Source organism: Capra hircus, chromosome 7 (genome assembly GCF_001704415.2).
Source record: "Capra hircus breed San Clemente chromosome 7, ASM170441v1, whole genome shotgun sequence".
NCBI lineage: Eukaryota > Metazoa > Chordata > Mammalia > Artiodactyla > Bovidae > Capra > Capra hircus.
In genome coordinates, this window is record NC_030814.1 from 7792395 (window position 1) to 7798738 (window position 6344).

Below are 6344 nucleotides of genomic sequence, written 5' to 3' on the forward strand. Positions count from 1 at the left end.
TTTAGGAAACTATTTTTATGTTATTTCAATTTTAAAAAGCTGAAATAGATATATTAAAGCTTTACTGTATTCCCACACAACTCAAAAATTAAGTCACATATGGAAAATAAGTACAGCAAGCCTTACATCATCAGCTAAGCAAATTATTATGCCTTTATGAATTAAAAGAAGTTGCAGAGAAATTACTTATAATAAAATGAATTCTAATGCAAATATGCAAGGTTTTATTTTATCCTGGTGTTTGGAAAGGTTTACTCACAATACCTGAGCAACAGCCCACAGACTAAGCTAATTAGTGTTCTAAACTGTATTAAAATATTCAATTACAAATCAGGTATTTTTAAACTTTTTCTTCTAAAACAACTGTTACTACCTTTGTTTTTCTGTTTTTTTTTTTAATTTTTTGTTGGGATTTTTTAAAGTACAAATTGGTTTGACAGTTTGGTAATGCTTTTGACAATGATTTAATAACAACCAAAACATACCTTAAAAACTCAAAATGTATCCTACAAAGATTCAAAGGAAAATATGTAATTTACAATGAACAATTTTGTTGAAAATACACATCTAAGCATAAGTAGTATTAACATTAAAAAAAGTAAAATAATGGAAAACCATAGGCAAAGGAATAATGCGATGTCAAGGTTTTGAAGACTGAGAGGACCAAATTGAAATAAAACATCATTTAGGCTTACTACACCGTCACAGGAGCTCTGTGCACAATCATCCATCCGGTTCATAAGAATCAGGATACAAAGTCCGATTCCTCCAGTCCAGCACTGACCATGTGAGAGTCACCACGGTAACTACCCCACGTTCTGGTCTGACCACTGTCCTGCGTGCTGGAGAATCCTTAAGGCATGCTTGAAGCACTCCAGGAATTCATTCACCGCTCCTACTGGGCAAAGTTTGAAAATGAGCATGGGTTCCCAGAGTTGCTTTTTATTACATAATAGCTTATGTTAGCATAGGGCTGTTATCGAACTATATCCCCAGTAGTTATGATGTACCATCCTTAAACCAGTGTAAGACAGCTCCGCTAACCTCCGTCAGACATGAGGTATGATAACCGTGACACACTTGCGTCTCACATGCCACCATCAACTTTAAGTTTACCATCAATATGTAGCTGTCTCTAACTGTGCATTTCTAGTTTGGAATTTGTTCTATCTCCCACCCCTGACTACCAGGATTCCATCTTAGCTTACTGGGTCCTCATCTTCATCATAGACGTACAGGTATCTACTTGGCTGCCATACAGTGACATTTCTCTACACTCAGATCTTCACCTCCAGCTGTCTATAAGTGTTAGTCACTCAGTCGTATCTGACTCTTTGTGACCCCATGGACTGTAGCCTGCCAGGCTCCTCTGTCCATGAAATTCTCCAGGCAAGAATACTGGAGTGGGTTGCCATTGCCTTCTCCAGGGGATCTTCCTGACCTAGGGATGGAACCCAGGTCTCCTGCTTTGGAGGCAGATTCTTTATCATCTGAGTCACCAGGAAATCCCTCCAGCTATCTATGACCAAGCTCAAAATCAAACTCATGTTGTTATTTTTACTGGTTCACCAGACTTGCGGCAGCTTCAATAACAATTCATAAACTTGGGTGTTTTAATTTTAATGTTAAAGGTAGAATATACCCTTGTTGCAGGTATATACCATCCTAACATCCCTATATGCTGATAGAAAGAAGGAAGGAAGGGAAAAGGATAAGAAGGAAAGAAAACAGGAAAGGAAGGAAGGAGGGATGAGGAGAGAGGGAAAGAAAGAAGAAGAAGGAAGGAGGAAGGCAGAAAGGAAGGAAGGAAAAGCTCTGCCTTCACCTGCCTGATTCCAGGCAAAAGCTTACCTGCCTGGATGTTAAATTTTTTCTTCAGTCATAGCATGTAAATCCTTGTTTTGAACAACTTTACTTTCACAGCCTTCTTGTTGTGTACAATTTTATTTTCAACCATACGTTTAAAGGAATCCGAGACCAAGCACAATATTTTAAACAAAACTCTGGCTGTTGACTGCTCTCTGGCAGTGAAATATAGTATGATAATCCCTGAGATAGGAAAATAATAACTACATTTAATGAGACCTTACTGGCCTTCCCTGGTGGCTCAGAAGGTAAAGAATCTGCCTGCAATGTGGGAGACCCGGATTTGATCCCTGGGTTGGGAAGATCCCTTGGAGAAGAAACGGCAACCCACTCCAGTACTCTTGCCTGGAGAATTCCATGGGCGGAGGAGCCTGGCGGGCTACAGTCCATGGGGTCACAAAAAGTCAGACTGAGTGACTAACAGTTAGCACATGTCAGGTTTTCTGCTATGATAGTCAGTTACACTATTCATTTTTCTAGAAAACCAAGTTGTTAACATGGACAAGAAGCAATATGGAGTGCTGGTTTAGTGGTTAGGATGCAGACTCAGTTCCCTGGGTTTGGAATGTCAAGGCTAGTACCTCCTTACTCATATAATTTGAGAAAGTTACTTAATTTGTCAGTGTCTTGGTTTCTTCATCTGTGAGATAGAAATAATATTACTTCCCTTATGGGCTTAGCAGTGTGGGGGTTAAATCAGAAAAGGTATCCAATCATACAATAAATACTTAACGCACGTGAACTCTTCTTGTTAGATTTAATTTATAGGTTAGAAAAGTGGGATTCAAAGAACTTGAGTAACAACCCTAAGTCAATAGTGAGCAAAGGTCAGAGCTAAACATCAACCCTGTCTACAGTCCCTGAGTCAAGCTCCCGTCCACTACACTGGATGATTTCTGAGATCCTTACCTGCAGATTATCCGCAATTCTGTGATACACTCATCCAAAGTTAAGTCATCACACTGTTCATGTATTTTTAATGGGCTTATGTTTCTGACAAACTGATTCTTAATCATTTTAAAATACAGAATCTAGCTACTTTGGTACTGCTGTTAGTAAACAACTATTCTTATGTACATATGAAAACAAAAACCTTTTAAACAAGTGCATAGTATTATATCATATGATATCCCACAATCATTTTCACTGGATCTTAATCGTAAGATTGTTTCTCCAGATTTTTGGGAGGGGGAATGTTTTGCTTTACTTTGTTTGTTACTAAGGGCTTCCCTGGTAGCTCAGCTGGTAAAGAATCTGCCTGCAATGCAGGAGACCATGGTTTGATTCCTGGGTTGGGAAGATCAGCTAGAGAAGGGAAAGGCTGCCCACTCCACTATTCTGGCCTGGAGAATTCCATGGACTGTATAGTCCATGGGGTTAGGGGGATTACTTTTCTTTATTTTGTTTGTTACTAAAATCAAACTGAAATATTCATTTATAAAAATCTTTGTACACTGGCATGACTCGAGGAATTTCTAACATTGATGACATTGATATCACTGTTATATACTGTGCTGAGCTTTGTTGCTCAGTCATGTCCAACTCTTTGTGACCCCATGGACTGTAACCAGCCAGACTCCTCTGTCCTGGGCCTTCTCTAGGCAAGAATACTGGAGTAGGTTGCCATGCCTTCCTCCAGGGCATTTTCCGAACCCAGAGATGGGAAGGCAAATTCTTGACTGTTTGAGCTACAAGGAAGTCAATGAATACTGAAGTGGGCAGCCTATCCCTTCTCCAGGGGATCTTCCTAACCCAGGAATTGAACCAGGGTCTCCTGCATTGCAGGCAGATTCTTTACCAGCTGAGCTACCAGGGAAGCTTAATATACTGGGCTATATTTACTACCAAATCTCCCTTTAAAAAATTACACCAATTCACATGCTCATGTGAGTATCTATCTCCCCTCTCTCTTGACATTATTTAAAGTAACACCATAATTTAAGAAAATTCAAACTTTATCTGCAATTACATTATGCTGGTTGGCTTTTTATTAATTATTTATAGATACTCTACTATGTTTTTTAAAACATTTAAGGTAGCTTATAGCTTTACATACATATAAGTGTGACTGTTCAATTTAAAATATAAATAGTAAGGGAAAGGAAAGGAAAGGAAAGAGAAGTCTCTCGGTCATGTCCGACTCTTTGTGACCCCATGGACTGTAGCCTACCAGGCTCCTCCGTCCATGGGATTTTCCAGGCAAGAGTACTGGAGTGGGGTGCCACTGCCTTCTCCAGGGGATCTTCCTGACCCAGATATCGAACCTGGGTCTCCCACATTACGGCAGACTCTTTACCCTCTAAGCCACCAGGGAAGCCCAACAGTAATGCATACCGATAAAAAGGGCAAGTACATCAGAAAATTTGGAAAGATTTACTCCTGATTGCTGGGCACTTCTAGGCAACAGAGATATGGTGAAGAGTAAGATTAACAATATTGGGCCATGGTAGCCTGAAGAAGTGTTGGTGGCGTGGGAAGCAGCCTTGCACAGTTCTCCCCAGAGACACAGGTGGAGTACGGCAGTGACCAGAGGCCCCAGTTCCCAGCATGGAGTTAGCAGTGGATAGGCCCCAGGGCAGACAGTGACTCCTGGGTGGTGGATCAGGTCCACAACCTCAGATATGCAGACGATACCACTTTAATGGCAGAATACTAAGGGGAACTAAAGAGTCTCTTGATGAAGGTGAAAGAGGAGAGTGAAAAAGCTGGCTTAAAACTCAACATTCAAATGACAAAGATCATGGCATCCAGTCCCATCACTTCATGGCAAACAGATGGGGAAACAATGGAAACTGTGACAGATTTCATTTTCTTGGGCTCCAAAATCAGTGCAGACGGTGACTGCAGCCACACAATTAGATGATGCTTGCTCCTTGGAAAAACAGCTATGACAAACCTACATAGCATATTACAAAGCAGAGACATCACTTTGCTGACAAAAGCCTGTATAATCAAAGCTATGGTTTTTCCAGTAGTCATGTATGGATGTGAGAGTTGGACCATAAAGAAGGCTGAGCACCAAAGAATTGATGCTTTCTAACTGGTGTTGGAGAAGACTCTTGAGAGTCTCTTGGACAGCAAAGAGATCAAACCAGTCCATCCTAAAGGAAATCAACCCTGAATAGTCATTGGAAGGACTGGTACTAAAGCTGAAGTTCCAATACTTTGGCCACCTGATGTGAAGAGCTGACTTATTGGAAAAGACCCTGATGCTGAGAAAGATTGGGAGCAAGAGGAGAAGGGGGCAACAGAGGATGAGATGGTTGGATGGCATCACTGGTTCAATGGATATCAGTTTGAGCAAACTTAAGGAGACAGTGAAGAACAGGGAAGCTACGTGTACTGCAGTTCATGGGGTTGCAAAGAATCAGACATAACTGACTCAGCAATTGAACAACAAAGATAAACAAGCCACCGGTGTCACATAACTTATATCTTGGTAGAATTCATAAATTTAAATATGAATAAATATTATTTCAGTCACTGAAGAAGGATATCAAAAAAATAAAAGTGTAACAATGACTTATTTTAAATAGATTAAACTGAGAGAGAAAATGACTACCCATGTATACTAAAGAACCATTCAAGAGGAAGCAATCAATCAGGTTTTAATCACCAGTTGGGAGAGAAAAGCTCTTTTGGAAGAGAGAGATGAGCTTTTTGGTGTATCCATGCCTTTGATAAGGGGAGAAGGCAGCTTAAGACAATCATTACATTAAAGAAAAAAATAGTTCTCATTTCCAGATGATATGTTTCCAAAATTCACGGAAATCACTGATTCTTAATCATTTACTATATGCAATAGGGAGACAAGACAGAATTAAATCTCATATCCAATAAAGGTACATATTAAGAACCTCCAAAAGTAGAAAACAAACAGACATGTTTCACTTCCATTACTGGCGAATACAAAGACTCTCACCATTTTTCAGTGAAATTGTTTTCGCCGTCTCAGAAGACCTCCAAGTTTCAGTCCCAAGTAAAGATATGAGATTAAATATGATTTCCTGAGAGTCAGGGGTGAGGTGAGACAACCAGGGTATTTACGAGTCTCTTATCCTGTCATGCTGGAAACTGCAGAATGTTAAGCAGACTACTGACTCACTAGAGAAATCCTCCTAGTCAGCTCAGGTTTGTTTATAACAACAGACAAAGGAGAGACATAGCTCGCAGAGCAGCATGTCACAAATCAGAGACAGCTCACTGCCAAGGGCAAATTTAGAACTCAGAGTGAAGAAAGGGTATGTGCCCGCACAGCAGCCAGACACAGAAATCCAAGCGAGATAAAAAGGGTATCGAATTATAACTGCCATATATAGCACAAGAAAAATCACAAAAAGAACTTAATTCCAATGTTGTAATTAGAAATTAATGGAAAAAATCTCCACAAAACCTTCAGAGTAGAAAAACAGCCCAAAGGGAGCCACCTGAAATGATTTACCAAATTAATGATTAATTGTCAAAGGACCCATGCAAGC